The 18,103-nt window shown below is 40.1% G+C and overlaps 1 protein-coding gene across 9 annotated transcripts in view; it reads left to right on the forward strand.

Moving 5' to 3' along the window:
* The window catches only part of grb14 (growth factor receptor-bound protein 14), a 279,490-nt gene that overhangs the window by 101,640 nt on the left and 159,747 nt on the right, over nt 1-18,103 (forward strand). The window lies entirely within an intron of this gene.

Genomic DNA, 18,103 nt, shown 5'->3' on the forward strand with positions numbered 1-18,103 from the left:
CCCTCTTGTAGGTTGACAGTACGTCTGTAATTCTTCCTTCCAGTTCTAAATCTGGTAATGGTCAGTTTTTGATTCTCCTGGGTAGTACTTCAGGTGCATAACTGTTGTTTGTAAATGAGCTCCTCACTAACCTTGGTTGATGCTTGCTGTATGCTCCTGTTGAAGAGCTAGACAGATATAGGAAATCAAATAAAAAGTATGACTTGACATTATCGGATTTATATTTATAACATAATTTGAATCCCACTCAGCTGCCTAGTTTCCCCCATAGTTATAAAACTATTTTATATTGTAATACCATAATAGCATGTTCTTTAACATTTATTGAACATTAATATTTTATGTTGCCCCATTTGACAGAACATTACAATCTTTTTTTTAATTCATTCATGGGATGTGGGCATCGTTGGCTAGGCCAGCATTTATTGTCCATCCCTAATTGCCCTTGAGAAGGTGATGGTGAGCTGCCTTCTTGAACTGTTGCAGTCCATGTGGGGTAGGTACACCCACAGTGCTGTTAGGAAGGGAGTTCCAGGATTTTGACCCAGCAATAGTGAAGGAACGGAGATATAGTTCCAAGTCAGGATGGTGTGTGACTTGGAGTGGAACTTGCAGGTGGTGGTGTTCCCTTACATTTGCTGCCCTTGTCCTTCTAGTTGGTAGAGGACGCGGGTTTGGAAGGTGCTGTGTAAGGAGCCTTGATACGTTGCTGCAGTGCATCTTGTAGATGGTACACACTGCTGCCACTGTGCATCGGTGGTGGAGGGAGTGAATGGCACCCCATCCACAGGCAATCAAGTGGGCTGCTTTGTCCTGGATGGTGTCGAGCTTCTTGAATGTTGTTGGAACTGCAACCATCCAGGCAAGTGGAGAGTATTCCATCACACTCCTGACTTGTGCCTTGTCGATGGTGGACAGACTTTAGGGAGTCAGGAGATGAGTTACTCGCCGCAAGATTCCTCGCCTCTGACTTGCTCTTGTAGCCACTTTATTTATATGGCTACTCCAGTTCAGTTTCTGGTCAATGGTAACCCCTAGGATGTTGCTCGTGGGGGATTCAGCAATTGTAATGCCATTGAATGTCAAGGGGAGATGGTTAGATTCTCTCTTGTTGAAGATGGTCATTGCCTAGCACTTGTGTGACGCAAATGTTACTTGCCACTTAAGAGCCCAAGCCTGGATATGGTCCAGGTCTTGCAGCATTTCTACATGGACTGCTTCAGTATCTGAGGAGTTGCGAACGGTGCCGAACATTGTGCAATCATCCACGAACATCCCCACTTCTGACCTTATGATTGATGGAAGGATATTGATGAAGCAGCTGAAGATGGTTGGGCCTAGGACACTACCCTGAGGAACTCCTGCAGTGATGTCCTGGAGCTGAGATGATTGACCTCCAACAACCACAACCATCTTCCTTTGCGCGAGCTATGTCTCCAACCAGCGGAGAGTTTTCCCCCTGATTCCTATTGACTCCAGTTTTTCTATGGCTCCTTGATGCCATACTCAGTCAAATGCTGCCTTGATGTCAAGGGCAGTTACTCTCACCTCACCTCTTGAGTTCAGTTCTTTTGTCCATGTTTGAACCAAGGCTGTAATGAGGTCAGGAGCTGATTGGCCCTATTGGAACACAAACTGAGCGTCACTGAGCAGGATATTGCTAAGCAAGTGCCACTTGATTCTATCATGGAGTGTTGTGTGCAGGCAGCAGGAGCTAGTATTCTTTCATGTACTTAAGAATTGAATTTGTATGGATAGTCTTATATGGATGAAGACAGCAAAAATTACGTTAGCAATATTTAGTTAAAATATAATCTTAAGTATCATTTTATATGTGCTATATATTTTTTCTCCCAAGGCGAGTGATAGCAGTAAACTGTAGTAAAATATATGTTTACAATTTCCACAACTGATATTGGGCTCAGCCAATGTAAGGCCAGGTATAACTTTACACTGGATGCAGCATAAATCTCACTGCACTTTCTCCCAATACGGTGTCTTAACCCTAATACCATAATATTCCCCAGTACATTTTCCACAACCTCACGACCACCAGCCTCCCCCCACCACCTCAAATTATATTGCTAATTTTGTGGTAGCTATACCAAATTGTGGTGTTTTGGGAACAACTGTTAGAAAGTAATGTGATTATTTTTTGAGATTGGTCCAGGCTTAAGTTCAAATCCAAGACAAAAGATAGTTTGCTACTCCACCATATCTTGCAGCATGTATGATGGCACCTCCCAATTTAAACATGTAGTTGTACAAAGCACAGGTTTGTCTTGCTTTCATACCTAGTCTTCAATGTGTATACAATTGGTAGAAGGTGAATTGGGGGAAGATAGACATGGGCTTTCACATTTCCCTTTGAGCACTATTTTCTCTGGACTCTGACGGTAGTATAAAAGTGCCTTATGAGAAAAACTTCATTGAGGTTCCTATGGTACAATGATGCTATGTACTGTTGTCTGCTAATTTCAATAACCTGTTAAGTATAAGTGTGAATTATGAAAACGTATGATTGAAATTAATGTCATTAATGTAGATGTAATTTTGTTTGACAACTGTGCTTTATTATTTGAATGGTATGGGCTGTGACTTGTCATACACCAGAACGTGAGCTGCTGCTGCTGTTTGCAAACAGCTGGACTGACTCAGCCATATCTTCGTCAGCACTGAAGTTTGTTTTTAAATTCTTGGGTTGTGGAAATATGTCAAAATGATTAAATGTAGTGTTATGATTTAAGTATTTTAAGGAATGTCTTTCATATTGGGTAAACAAAATAATAGCTGCCCATTTGCAATTTTTGAGGGGGGTGGAGATACTTCTGTTATATTAATGTAACAATTCTCTGGAGTATAAATAATGATTATTACCTCAGCAGAAAAAACAACTATTGTGTTAATATTGATACTCTTTTATAATGTTATTTTTCCATTCAGAGTTTAACGTCAAGAAGTGAAATGTTGCAACCAATCTAGAGAGTTTATTATATGGAATAAAGCACATCATTCCATGCCTATTTCACTATTGCTGTGTAACACTGGTCAGAATTTTATGGTGGATGGACAGGAGCCGGACTCTGATGTGAAAGTCGGTGGCGAACCCGCTTCCGCCTAGCCTGGGGATCTGTCCCGTATTTTACGGATCCCCAACCTTTAATTGTACTGAGGTGGGACTTCCACCCACTTGAGGGAGGAGGTCCCGCCTCAGTGAGATGCCGGCCAATCAGTGGGCCTGCAGCTCTTAATCCCAGCAGCGCCACTGGGAGCAGTGGCCACTGCTGGGACTGCAGCCAAGCTGACGCAATAGATCCAGGAGGGGGTAAGTAGGGGCATGCCTCACCAGGGTGATCGGTCCTTCCATGGTGAGACCGGAGTGGTCCTTTGCGGGGAGGGGGGCGGTGTCTTGGGTTCCGGGCGTCGGCTGGGAGGCGGGGGCGGCCCTCAATCGGGCACCTTGTGGCCAACTGCCATGCCCCCAGACAGTGACATTTCAGTGAATGAGGCTGCATTTGTGCATGTGCCAGTACTGCTCCACCTAGTGGTTGCATTGTCAGCAAACACAGCTTTAATTTTAACCTAATACTAGTCAGTCTGTTGTGCCATTGCAACAAGGAGTTAACCCCAAGTGCTGTTGACATGCTAAGTCAGGATTTTTTTGGGGGGATGAATGGGTAGTGGTGGGATAATTGAACCAAGGAAGGGAAGCAGGGAATGAAGACGGAAGAGGAAGAGAACGGGAGTTTGTAGCAGGAGACTGGGGAGGGAGAGATGAGAAGAATGAAGAAATGAGGACAAGCTCCAATTAGCTACGTGATGACAAGTGAGGGCAAAGAAGGAAGATGTGCTCTAGTGAGGAGGATGGGTTCTGTTACCAAAAACAATACTCAGTGGACTGGGTATTTTTGGTGGAAGATTGTTGGCCCTGATCACCCAAGTGATGGTGGATGTTGAAGGTGAGGATATAAGCATGGTTGAGATGCGTGGGCTTTCATTGGAAAAGAATTGAATCCACTACCCCCTCGCCCCCCACCCCCATCCCACCACCCAGCATTAACCAATCAGTGATGTAATGCTTCATGGATGGTGGGCTCAGTGGATGGGAGAGGAGATCATGATATTTTCACTCTGTGTGGAAATGTGTGCCATTTGCAGGTTGGAGGCTTCATTCCACATATTTCTGTCATTGGGGAAACTGATAATTTGTTTTTAGAAGTATTTGGAGCATTACAAATACAGCACATCTAAAGTAAATTATACATATCCAAGTTTTAGGGCGACAATAGTGACTGGTGGTGAGGGGCTAATGAATAGGAAAGTGAATATAACATGAGGGGTTGGAGACTGGGGCTAAGAAAATGGGGTGGGAATGGAATGTGAGGCGGGGTGGTGTCAGAGGAGTGAGGAGCAAAGGACAAGAAGTGTAAAAACGCTACCAAAAAAAAGCTTTAAGTGGGTGGAAAAGATCCTGTGACTTATTCCCTCATTCCTGCATTGTAATGATTAAAAAAAGCTTGCTAATTCATCTCTTTTCATCAAAAATACCACCAGATTTCAGTACAATTAATTCGTATTCTACCTATCCCTACTTCACTGTGAAATCGTGCAGTACAGGCATCTCGTAACTGTAACATGGGCAATGCTGCAGCCCAGTATACTATGTAAGTGGCAGTCGATGACATCTAGTACATGCCTATAGAGCAGTTTATTGAACTTAAACCACGTAAGTATGCATTAATTTTCACCCTGTGAACCTCTTGCTGCTTAAATCAGGTAAAATTTTTTGGTACTTCAGCACTAACAAATAATTCAGTTCTGATGATTTATAAGTCTACAGCAACATTTTTGTGGCCTACCTTGTCACAATCACTGTTTCCTGAGCTGAATTCTACTATCCAACCATATTTTTTTGAAAATTCCAGTAGTATAAGAACTGGGCCAGTGCCGCTGATTTATTGTCCAGAGTACTTTTAAGTCCACTGGCTTGCTGGCCATGCTGCCCATCTTTTAATGCAACAGCCATAAGCAGATAAAATTGTTTTAAACATTCAGTTTGAGAAAAATCCAAATTTCCTGCAATTGAATCAAACATTTAAATTGGTTTCTGCATTTTAAGAACAATATCCTAGTAATATTGATCAGTAAAAGTCAGGACTAACTTTAAAGTTAGGTTTTAAATTGTTTTTGTGCCATACTTTTGAGTTCCCTTAAAAGCATATGAAGAGATAAGTAAGCATTTACAGTAAAGTGAAGGCATTTTATATTTTGTTATGTTAGTGACTGCTGTTTAGATTTCATTTACATGTTAGAACTATGCATGTGTAATTCAAAATGATAACCTCATAATACTTTATTGATGAAGTTTATTCCAAAATACAGCAAGAGCTATCATTTTGATGAAACTCACTGCAAACTAGCAATTTTATCATGTGCCATATGCTGTTTTGAAAATCACAAGATTGAAGCCATGTATCTATATTTATGTTTAGCTAATGCCTAAATTTGAAATTAGCATTATGTTGAGGTTTCTACCTTGCACTTTAGCTTTCTCCCCTTTCTTTTTAGTTATGCTGGCTTTTTCTCATACTTCATTCTTTTACCTGAGGAGTAACCAAATTGGAAAAATGTTATTAAAATTGTTAAATCTTGTGTGATCTGGATAAATGATTTGTGAATTGTGCCTTTAAGGAAAATAAGGCTACCTTTATACATCTGGGCACATTGACTTGGTACAATGTACCAACGGCCCAGATACTAAGATAGGAATAAGTGCAGCTATCAGTGCTCAGCATTATTTTGGTGGGAATCAGATTTTTGGTATCTGCACATGCACATTAAAACATGGAAACCAGGAATTTGTTGTTCCTACACAAGCTTCACTATACTGATCACTTGCTGATGGACTTGGGATTGAAATACAAGTAAAGGCATGAACTTGTAGTACTTATGCATTAGATACTCACTAAACATGCCAGAAAAAATTAGGATTTGTCCATTCAAGTGTATGAATTTTTAACAGAGCAATAAGTCTTAATCACTGCCAAAGAACTTCTTTGGCATTTAAAATTAATTTAACGTTTACAAGTGTAGAGTTTCATTCCTTCAGATTTTAATTATTGTTGTAAATGTAAGTTTTTAACTTTTACTATGTCTCTCTAATATCTCAATCTCATCTTTCCCATTTTGTCCATTATTTTCCTTATCCTAACTTACATTTTCCTATTCAGACTCTGGTTACCTCACTAAGAATTGTTCAGTCTGGTTAAGGAGATACTCAGTTGCTTGCCCGGTTCACGCAGGTCCCAGATCCCCTGTAGAGGGTGTACCATCCTGTTTGATGCCTGCTGACTGTAAATTGTCACTCAAGATTTTCCAAAATCTGTGGGCAGCTGTAAGTGTAATGAACAGAGCACCATTTATTTGCTGCTGACTGCAAAATCCAGCCATTCAGTATTTGCTGCCACATTTGCTATAAATTCACTGATTTCAAAATATATAGTGCAATCAAACTGAATACAAAGTACCAAGTTACAGATATAGCATTTGAAGGCTCATAGCAATGCTGTATCATTGTTTTAAGGTTTAAGGCTTTTTTTTCTAATTAATCCACAAGTAAAGGTTGTGTAGTGTTAAATAAAGAACCCATTTTCTTATTATTGATGTATGCACCATACTACGCTAAAATTGGTATTACACAAATTTATTGCAAGAAATGTATAAGTTGAAAACTGAAACATCTATTTTGCTACATTTTTACAGCTGGGTATTACCAGGTAGTATAGGATGTATATTTTTATTTTCTCAGATTTCAGGTACTTAACTGTTTCTCAGAAGAATTGTGGACCTATGAAAAAGGGAATAGGTTTGAAAATGTTCAGAACTTTTTGCACCGTAGCAGAATATTAAATTATCTTAAATGAAGCTGACCTTTCTCTTCCTCCTTCTCTGGAATCGAGGCTGCAGGTTTGTCTTACAGCCAGGTTTCACCTTACTTTAAGCCAAGTTGTGCAGCACATGCCAGACACTGATGGTCTTCGATACTTTCTCAGTCTGTATCTGTCCAGACATTAGAAGCATTGCTTTAAAATGTTGATAGTGTGTTTCAGCTGATTTCAGGTAGGTATATGAGCTTCATTTAATTTTCTTGGGGTGGGGAGTTACAGGCTGGTGTCAATAGCCAAGGAAGCCAGGGTTGACCTTGGTTTCCTCCCAGCAGCTATTCATCCATTCTGCGTGCTCCTTCAAATAACCATGGTACAATGGACTGTCACATGATGAAAGCATCATGACCACTGCTGGAATATCGTGCAGTCATTTGGATTATTCCATTGTGGTGTTCTGAGGCTACCTGGATGTTGTTAAAATAGACTATTATCATTCATTCTGCGACACAAATTCCTCTTCCTCCTCAAAATCTGGGAAATCGTTGGCAGATCCAATGGAATGCCTATGCTGAGCACCGTTTCATGTCAGCAAAAATTCTGCTTTTGCAGGAATACATGAGAGGAATGCTGAATAACAGTTGAGGAAAATTCTGAGCTGAAAGGCACAAAGTTCAGTGTGACAAGTCAAAACATTAACCTAGTGGAGGTCTGGAGTGAGCAGGCTGGAAATCTTCCAGTTTCTACAAGCATGCAGGAAATTGGGAGTTGTACTGCTGAACAGCGTGGAGAATTATTTGTGGGAACAGTTATGCCTGGCCTGATCTTGTATCACTTTGTAGTTTTTCCTCCCCACACAAATATCTCTTGTTTCCTGAACCATGACTCATGACCCCTTTGTCCTCTCCAGCTACAGCCCAACTACAGTTGCACAGTGGCGCAGTGGTTAGCACCGCAGCCTCACAGCTCCAGCGACCCGGGTTCAATTCTGGGTACTGCCTGTGTGGAGTTTGCAAGTTCTCCCTGTGTCTGCGTGGGTTTCCTCCCACAGCCAAAAGACTTGCAGGTTGATAGGTAAATTGGCCATTATAAATTGCCCCTAGTATAGGTAGGGAAATATAGGGACAGGTGAGGATGTGATAGGAATATGGGAATAGTGTAGGATTAGTATAAATGGGTGGTTAATGGTCAGCACAGACTCGGTGGGCCGAAGGGCCTGTTTCAGTGCTGTATCTCTAAATCAAAAATCTTCAAATTTCCATTGTTCCATAAGATGCTTCAAAGCATTGCGACTATCCATATATAAGCTCCTATCATTTTCTGTTTGAATCCCTTCAATGACGTTTCCACTTTGTTCACAGTACCAAAATTGCCTATAATCATCAGTGACACACATTAGGCATTATTAGGCATTATTGCCCACTTAAGGACCTAATTTGACGGCAGGGCAGGAAGCCTGTTCACAGGGTGAACTAGGGTTGTAGATAAGGCTTTAAACTAAATAGTGGGGGGGAGGGGTTCAACTGAAGGGAAGTTTAAAAAGTCAAAAAGTAACGAGAAAGCAAAGGTGCAGGGTAGTGAAGGGGCATACATTAATCAGAGTGTGACAGGTAGGGACACAGAATACGAGCATAAGAGTACAGCAGAAATTAGAACCAGAGTAGGTAAAAATGGTAATAAGTCAAACCTTAAGGCTCTTTATCTGAATGCACATAGCATTTGTAACAAGATAGATGAGCTGACGGCACAGATAGAAATAAATGAAAATGATTTGATAGCTATCACAGAGACGTGGTTGCAGGATGACCAGGACTGGAATCTCAATGTTCATGGATATTCGATGAATAGGCAGAAAGGAAAAGGAGATGGGGTAGCTTTGTTATTAAAGGAAGGTATCAGTGTAGTTGTGAGTAATGACATAGGTGTAATAGAGCATGATGTAGAATGAGTTTGGGTGTAAATAAGGAATGGCAAGGAGAAGAAATCACAGGTGGAAGTGGTCTATAGAACAGAGAACAATACAGCACAGTACAGGCCCTTCGGCCCACGATATTGTGCCGAAACGTTAACCTACTCGAGGATCAAACTGCCTACATACCCTTCATACTACTATCATCCATGTACCTATCCAAGAGTCGCTTAAATGCCCCTAATGTATCTGCTTCTACTACCACCGCTGGCAGCACATTCCACACACCCACCACTCTCTGTGTAAAGAACCTACCTCTGACATCTCCCCGAAACCTTCCTCCAATCACCTTAAAATTATGCCCCCTGGTGATAGCCCTTTCCATCCTGGGAAAAAAGTCTCTGGCTATCCACTCTATCTATGCCTCTCATCATCTTGTACCCCTCTATCAAGTCACCTCTCATCCTTCTTCGCTCCAATGAGAAAAGCCCTAGCTCCCTCAACCTTTCTTTGTAAGACATGCCCTCCAGTCCAGGCAGCATCCTGGTAAATCTCCTCTGCACCCTCTCTAAAGCTTCCACATCCTTCCTATAATGAGGCGACTAGAACTGAACACAATATTTCAAGTGTGGTCTAACCAGGGCCTTATAGAGCTGCAGCCTCGCGGCTCTTAAACTCAATCCCCCTGTTACTGAAAGTCAACACACCATACGCTTTCTTAACAACCCTATCAACTTGGGTGGCAACTTTGAGCGATCTTTGGACATGGACCCCAAGGTCCCTCTGTTCCTCCACACTACCAAGAATCCTGTCTTTAAGCCTGTATTCTGCATTCAAATTCGACCTTCCAAAATGAATCACTTCACACTTTTCCAGGTTGAACTCCATCTGCCACTTCTCAGCCCAGCTCTGCATCCTGTCAATGTCCCGTTGCAACCTACAACAGCCTTCCACACTATCCACAACTCCAGCAAACGTCGTGTCATCGGCAAACTTGCTAACCCAGCCTTCCACTTCCTCATCAAGTCATTTATAAAAATCACAAAGAGCAGAGGTCCCAGAACAGATCCCTGCGGAACACCACTGGTCATCGAGCTCCAGGCTGAATACTTTTCATCTACTACCACCCTCTGTCTTCTATGGGCCAGCCAATTCTGTATCCAGACAGCCAAATTTCCCTGTATCCCATGCCTCCTTACTTTCTGAATGAACCTACCATGGGGAACCTTATCAAACGCCTTGCTAAAATCCATATACACCACATCCACTGCTCTTCCTTCATCAACGTGTTTTGTCACATCTTCAAAGAATTCAATAAGGCTTGTGAGACATGACCTGCCTCTCACAAAGCCATGCTGACTGTCTCTAATTAAACTATGCTTTCCCAAATAATCATAAATCCTGTCTCTCAGAATCCTCTCCAATAATTTGCCCACTACCGACGTAAGACTGACTGGTCTATAATTCCCAGGGTTATCCCTATTCCCTTTCTTGAACAAGGGAATAACATCTGCCACCCTCCAATCATCTGGTACTTCTCCAGTGGACAGTGGAATATAGGCCCCCGAGGAGTTGCCTCTCTGTCGGACAAAATATTAATCAGGAAATAATGGAGGCGTGTAAGAAGGGCACTGCAATTATCATGGATGATTTTAATCTGCATACAGACTGGACAAATTAAATTGGCAAGGGTAGCATGGAAGACGAATTTGTAGAGTGCATCAGGGATTGTTTCTTAGAATACATTGCAGAACCTACCCGGGAACAGGCTATTTTAGACTTGGTAATGTGTAATGAGGTCGGATTAATAAGAGATCTCATAGTTAAGGATCCTCGAGGGGGAAGTGATCATAACATGGTAGAATTTCAAATTCAGTTTGAGGGTGAGTAACTCGGGTCTCAAACCAGTGTCTTCAACTTAAACAACGGCAAATATAGAGGTATGAAGAAAGAATTGTCTAAAGCGGGCTGGGAAAATAGATTACAGGGGAAATCAGTAGATGAGCAGTGGCAGACTTTTAAGCAGATATTTCATAACACTCTGCAAACATTTATTGCGGTCAGAAGGAAGGACTCGAAGAAAATGATGAACCACCCATGGATAACAAAGGAAATTATTTATTTAGAGATTGAGCAATGAAACAGGCCCTTTGGCCCACTGAGTCTGTGCCGACCAACAACCACCCATTTATACTAATCCTACATTACCATATTCCTACCACCTACCTACACTAGGGGCAATTTACAATGGCCAATTTACCTATCAACCTGCAAGTCTTTGGCTGTGGGAGGAAACCGGAGCACCCAGCAGAAACCCACGCGGTCACAGGGAGAACTTGCAAACTCCGCACAGGCAGTACCTAGAACTGACCCCGGATCGCTGGAGCTGTGAGGCTGCGGTGCTAACCACTGCGTCACTGTGCCGCCCAAATTAAGGAGAGTATCAAATAAAAAACAAAGGTGTACAAAGCCGCAAAAGCTAGTGGTAGGCCAGAGGATTGGGAATTTTTTAGAAACCAGCAGCAGATGACTAAAACACTAATAGAGAGAAAATTGAGAGTAAATTGGCAAGAATTATAAAAACAAACAGTAAGAGCTTCTACGTGTATATAAAAAGGAAGAGAGTAGCTAAAGTAAGTGTGGGACCCTTAGAGGATGAGACTGGGGAATTAATAACAGGTAACGGAAATGGCAGATAATTTAAACCAATATTTTGCATCGGTCTTCACGGTGGAGGACACTATAAACATCCCGACAATAATAGATGAGCAAGGTGTAAATGGGAGGGAGGAACTTGTAACAATCTCTATCACGAGGGAAAAGGTGCTGGACAAACTGATGGGCCTAAAGACAGACAAGTCGCTAGGACCTGATGGCCTTCATCCAAGGGTTTTAAAAGAAGTGGCTGCAGAGATAGTGGAGGCATTGTTCATAATAGACCAAAACTCACTGGATTCTGGTAGAGTACCAGTGGATTGGAAAACTGCTAATGTAACACCCCTATTCGAGAAAGGAGGAAGACAGAAAGCAGCTACCTATAGACCAGTTAGCTTAACATCTGTCATTGGGAAAATGCTAGAGTCCATTATTAAGGAAGAAATAGCAGGACATTTAGAAAAACATAATGTAATCAAACAGAGTCAACATGGTTTTATGAACAGGAAATCATGTTTGACAAATTTGTTAGTTATTTGAGGATATAACAAACAGAGTGGATAAACGGGAACTGGTAGATGTACTGTATTTGGATTTTCAGAAGGCGTTCGATAAGGTGCCACATAAAAGGTTATTACACAAAATAGGAGCTCAGGGTATTGGGGGTAATGTGTTGGCATGGATTGAGGATTGGCTAACACACAGAAGGCAGAAATTCGGGATCAATGGGTATTTTTCAGGTTGGAAAGCCATAACTAGTGGGGTGGCACAAGGATTGGTCCTAGGGCCTCAACTATTTACTATCTATATTAATGACTTGGAGGAAGGGACAGAGTGTAAAGTATCCAAATTTGCTGACGATACAAAAATAGGTGGGAAGGCATATTATGATGAGGACACAAAGAATCTGCAAAGGGATATAGATAGGTTAAGTGAGTGGGCAAGAACTTGGCAGATGGTGTTCAATGTGGGAAAGTATGAGGTAATCCACTTTGGTAGGAAGAATAAAAAGGCAGATTATTATTTAAATGGAGAAAGCCTACAAAATGCTGCAGTACAGAGGGATCTAGGTGTTCTTGGACAGGAAACACAAAAAGTTAGCATGCAGATGCAGCAGGTAATTAGGAAGGCAAATGGAATTTTGGCCTTTATTGCTAGGAGGTTAGAGTTTAAAAATAGGGAAGTCTTATTATAACTGTACAGGGTGTTGGTGAGACCACACCTAGAGTACTGTGTACAGTTTTAAGGAAGGATATACTAGCATTGGAGGCAGTTCGGAAAAGGTTCACTAGTGAATTCCTGGGATGAAGGGGTTGTCTTATGAAGAACGGCTGAACAGGTTAGACCTCTATTCATTGGAGTTTAGAAGAATGAGAGGTGATCTTATTGAAACATATCAGATTCGAAGGGGGCTTGACAGGGTAGATGTTGAGAATATGTTTCCACTGGTTGGGGAACCTCAAACTAGGGGACATAGTTACAGAATAAGGGGGCACACATTTAAAATTGAGATGCGAAGGAATTTCTTCTCTCAGAGGGTGGTGAATCTCTGGAATTCTCTATCTCAGAGAGTTGTGGAGGCTAGGTCACTAACTGTATTTAAGGAGGAGGTAGATAGATTTTTGAAATCTCGGGGAGTCGAGGGTTATGCGGAGCAGGCCCGAAAGAGGAGTTGAGGCCTGGGACAGATCAACAATGATCTTATTGAATGGTGGGGCAGGCTTGAGGGGCTGAATGGCCTACTCCTGCTCCTACTTCTTGTGTTCTTGTGTTGGGTTCCTGCCTGCCGCAGGCTTAATTTTGGACTCAGAATTACTGATTTCTATCAATAAATTCCAAGACTTTTCAGGTTAGTGGATTAGTTAAAAACTAATAACCTTTTTAATCTGCACAAACCTAAATTTGTCCTGTCTTTATTGGTTGGGATGTGATGCATATTAGTGATATTGTTTGAGTCATAACTCTGGGTAAAGTTCATCCAATATTTCACGAAAGACCACCTCAAATATTGTAGGAAGTTGTGTTGATGTTAAACACTGATTATCTTCCAAAGAAACAACCAGTTGTTCTGAACTTTGTCAAACTGTTCCATTATTGGCTAGTTGTTGCAGAGCTGGCAATTTACTGGTTGCTCAATGTGCAGTATAAAAAAAATTACACATCGTTTGAGGACTGTTTTAGAACTTGCTTTCTGTTTAAAAAAAGTGAAGTAAAAGTGATAAAATGTTCTGCTGCGTTCAAAATTTGTTTATTCTGAACTCAGGATTTTGACCTGGAAGTTGCAGCAATCCAAAACCTGATGTGGCAGGGCAATTTTCTCTTAAAAATAAATTATCATTTAGCTCAACTATACATTTTTACAAGTAGCTTGCTTGTCTTATAAAATAGTGATATTCCATACAAAAAACTGATTCTACTGTTTTTTTTGCTGAATTTACCCTGTTTTATAAGCTCCAGTTTTATTTCCTATAATTCTCAATTTTTGACCCCAAAAATCTGAACAACAACTGAGTTTCTTTTATATTTACAAATAAATGGATGCAACTTTTAGCTTAAAAATAAAACTCTCCTCCAATGCAGCAGAGGGCACACTTAAGTATCTGCTCTTTCAGCTGATGTTCTGGCTCTCTGCCCAATGTCACAATGTACGCAATCCTCCCTTCATTGCACTCCCAACAAAAAAGACACAGATAAATGAGGTGAGCTATAAATGAAAAGTATTTGCTTCTTAAAAAAACAGCTGATCTTCAGAGCAATAAAATAAACAAACATCACTGCTGTCTCACTTGGTAGGATAGCACATTGCTAGCATCCTGCTTCCACCAGTGCTGTTTTTGCTCCTCAATTGGGATCTGTTTTAGGGATCTATAATACTGCTATATTTGACCTCCAACAGCAAATCACTCAGCTAAAGCTGCCTTGATATCCCAGGTCCCAAAAACCAAACAAATGCAATCCACGCCTGGAGACCAAAGGACACAAGCCGCATGAATCTCTATGTTTCTGTTTGTACAATAATATAAGAACATAGAGTAATTTGGCTAACACACAGCAAAATGATTGTGTATTTTTATTATTTTCATGATTTTGATTTTTTTTTTCCATGACCAATACATTATTTTCTCAAAAGTTTATCTGGACAAATTGATAGCCCTATTCATAGTCTATAGAAAAGGACTGGATTTATTGTCTTATAGCCTTTTTCTATTCCTAAAAGTTCTTATGACGTGTTGAGATTTAAAAAATAAGCTGTGCAGTTACTGTAGGTTTAAGCAGGCTATTTAAATTGGACAATGAGCAGAGACCTAAAGAATTGAAGTTTAAAATTAAGTAGGCTCGGAAGTGACTGCAGATGTGTAAACATTTGTATTCTCGCAGGGTTTTGGATCTGTGGAACAGACACCGAAAAGAAATTCAGTTAACGTTGATTAACTCTTTCAAACATGAACAGGAGAAGTAGTTCATAAGGATAATTATGGACTGAAATAATGAAGTAGTCAATAGAGCATGACACTGTAGTTGTGCTGCTGTGACCAAGGAATTTTCATCTTTGGAAAGCTATCAGCAAGCATGAATGATGGAGATGTGGAGACGGATAAATGTACCAGAATTTTGCTTGATTACATTTTTGATGTTGGATATAAAATATTGCAAGACTTTCTTCAGACTATAAATAAATGGACCAGAGTCTAAGTGAAGTACCTTGTATGTAATGTATGAGGATGGAGCTTCAAAGAGACAAATGTGTATTGACTCTCATTTACTTGGAACAACCATTGGAGTTGACCCATAGAAATTAATGCAATAGATAAAAATAAATAGGTTTCCCCAATGGATCAGTATTTTTATCTAATAAGTAGCTGAACTACAAAGATCAAAAAGGGTTTTTTTTTAAAACTTCTTTTGTTCCATGTTTACTGATCTTGCATAAACTGAAAAATGTTTTCCCATAGAGCTGTTATGGTTTATACCTGCCTGGTTCAAATTTCATATGATCTAAAATATTTTTGGAATATCTGTTTAATCTCTGCAGGGACTATATTTTGCAAAGATTTGGTTCTAATTATGTTTCTACAAAAAATGAGAAGATTAGTAAGGATTATGGCACATAATTTTTCTGAAAAAACACAACCGTAGTTTTGGGACAGTACCATGCGAACTATATTAGAACAGGACTGTAAACGGAGAGTGGATAATTAATTCAATGCAATAAAATATTGTGCTATGGAAGTACTGTACATTCATGTAAAAGATTCAGAACTCGTGATCACAACAGATGTTAATTCACACAAGCAAAAGAATGTCTGGAACTCTGAATTAGGAGATATTCTCTTCTGTGGGCACTGACCTCCTGGTAGGACATTGTTGCAAAACTGGTCTAAAAATGCACAATGTGCTCTTTGATTGCAGAGTGTCTATTGTTATGATGGCATTGCTCAGAAGATTGATTTTTTTCACAGACTTTGAATCACTGAATTCTTATAGTGCAGAAGGAGGCCATTTGGCCCACCATGTCTGCACCAACTCTTCAAATGAGCATTCACCTAATGCCATTCCCCCACCTTCTCCCCAAAACCCTTTTCATATAACAGTCTATTTTTCTTTTGACTGCTTCAATTGAATCTGCCTCCACCACACTCTCAGACAGTGCATTCCAGACCTTAACCATTCGCTGCGTGAAAAAGATTTTCCTTATGTTGCTTTTGCTTCGTTTAACAATTACTTTAAGTCTGTGCCCTCTCGTTCTTGAGCCTTTCACAAGTGGGAACAGTTTCTCTCTATCTACTCTGTCCAGACCCCTCATGATTTTGAATACCTCTATCAAATCTCCTCTCTTGAAAAGTGTTTTGTTTTTATCACATGGATTTCAAAAAGAAAATTGCATTGGATTAGAACCTGGTTTACTGGTTATTGCCCTCAAGTTGATTTATCAAATCTGCATTCCTGCCATGAACCTCACCTACCAGGGCACATGTTCAAAAACTGTGTCTGTGCTTTCCTTGATTTTAATTGCCAAAAAACTCAAGGGAAGCACATCTGTGAATTCCCAATCGGGAATGCTGGTGGGCAAAACTCCACAGCAGCAATGCATATTTGGAATAATTGGTTCCTAGAATTATAGAATTGTGAAAAAACCTGTATTGTGGTTAATTTGTGCAGTTTGCTTAGCTGAACATACAAAAACATTTGTCAAAATTCTATTCATCTTTAAGAATTAAGGATATAGTCTCAAAGAAATGTATTCAGAACTATTAACAGGTTGTCCATATTAATTCGTATAGAAGGTGTGTTTCTTTAAACTCAGTTTTTCATCCTCCCTTTTCTCTTATGAAGGTGTGACCCTCTTATTTGGGTACTAGTCCATGAGTGCCAGTTGACTGCTTTTTACCTTGTCCAAGAGGCTTGTTGTTCATTACAGGGCTGCTGCACATCTGAAGATCACTTTTGCACACTTCCAGCCATGGTTACTGGATAATTATAGGGGCAGGGACTCATTGACATAATTTTCCCATGCTACATTCAAGGGTACTCAGGCAAATTTTTACACCAATACCACTTTACTGACATCAGCTAAGTCAGTAAAGAGCCAACATTGAATCTGAGACCTTCCTGGACTGTGTGCTTCAGCTATTCACTTGTATTTAGCTATTGTATTAATGAAAATTCCACTTATTATGGGCTCATTCCTCTGGTTAATGGGCGAGCAGTTGATCTGTCCTTCTAAGTGCATTGCCACAGAGCTCTTAAGTGCTGATGTAAGAAACATGGCATTCGTTCTGTACTGTAAACCTTTGCTAGCTTGTACTTTTTAAATTTTACTTCACTTGTCAGTGTTTCGTGTCGGGTATGTTGTTTTGCATAGTAACATGGTAACCTAAAATTTATAGAAATAACTTATTGATGGGGCAGACTTTCATAAAACTTTTGGGAAGTCTCAATGCTACTGCTTCTAGCAGTGTATCTAGCATATGTAGGCAGACCTTAATTTGAAGAACAGGAAACTTCTATTTTGCTGTAATTTTACACGTTAGATTATTGTCCATTAACAAAAATACAAAAGCCATTTCTTTGGAGATTAAAAATATTATTTTCTCTACAATGCCAAAAAATGTGCTGGCAATCCAAAAGATAAGGTGCTTATTGGAGCCATTTAACTCTCCAGTTGCCAAGTTCCATCTGTTGCTGACATAGTTACATGAAAACTATAGCCAGTTGTAAAATCCTGTGCACATTATTCAGTGATTTTAATTTTTCTTGTACTTATATTTTCTGTTTTAAAATAAAAAACAGAAATGCCAAGAAATGTTTTGGGTTCGAAGTTTATTGAACATTTAAGCACTTTGGCAAACAATTCTGCATGGAATTTTATAATATATGTGCAGGTGCAGAAGATTGTTAATGTAGGATACTTGCAAACAATTGCTAATACTGAAAAGGAAGTTTGCAGATTTTAAACTATTACAAAAATGTGGTGCCTAGACAGCTTTAATACTTGATTTGAAAGGACTAAAACTAGAATTTCCTGACTATCAACAGATTTAAAATTGTGCTCTTATTTTAGCAGTTAGGAAATCGAATGTTCTTTAAAACCATAAACAAAAAGAGGGAGTTTGTTTTCAAGGGCAAAGGAGGAGCTTTGTAGTGGCTGTGATTG

Source organism: Heterodontus francisci, chromosome 7 (assembly GCF_036365525.1).
Source record: "Heterodontus francisci isolate sHetFra1 chromosome 7, sHetFra1.hap1, whole genome shotgun sequence".
Taxonomy (NCBI): domain Eukaryota; kingdom Metazoa; phylum Chordata; class Chondrichthyes; order Heterodontiformes; family Heterodontidae; genus Heterodontus; species Heterodontus francisci.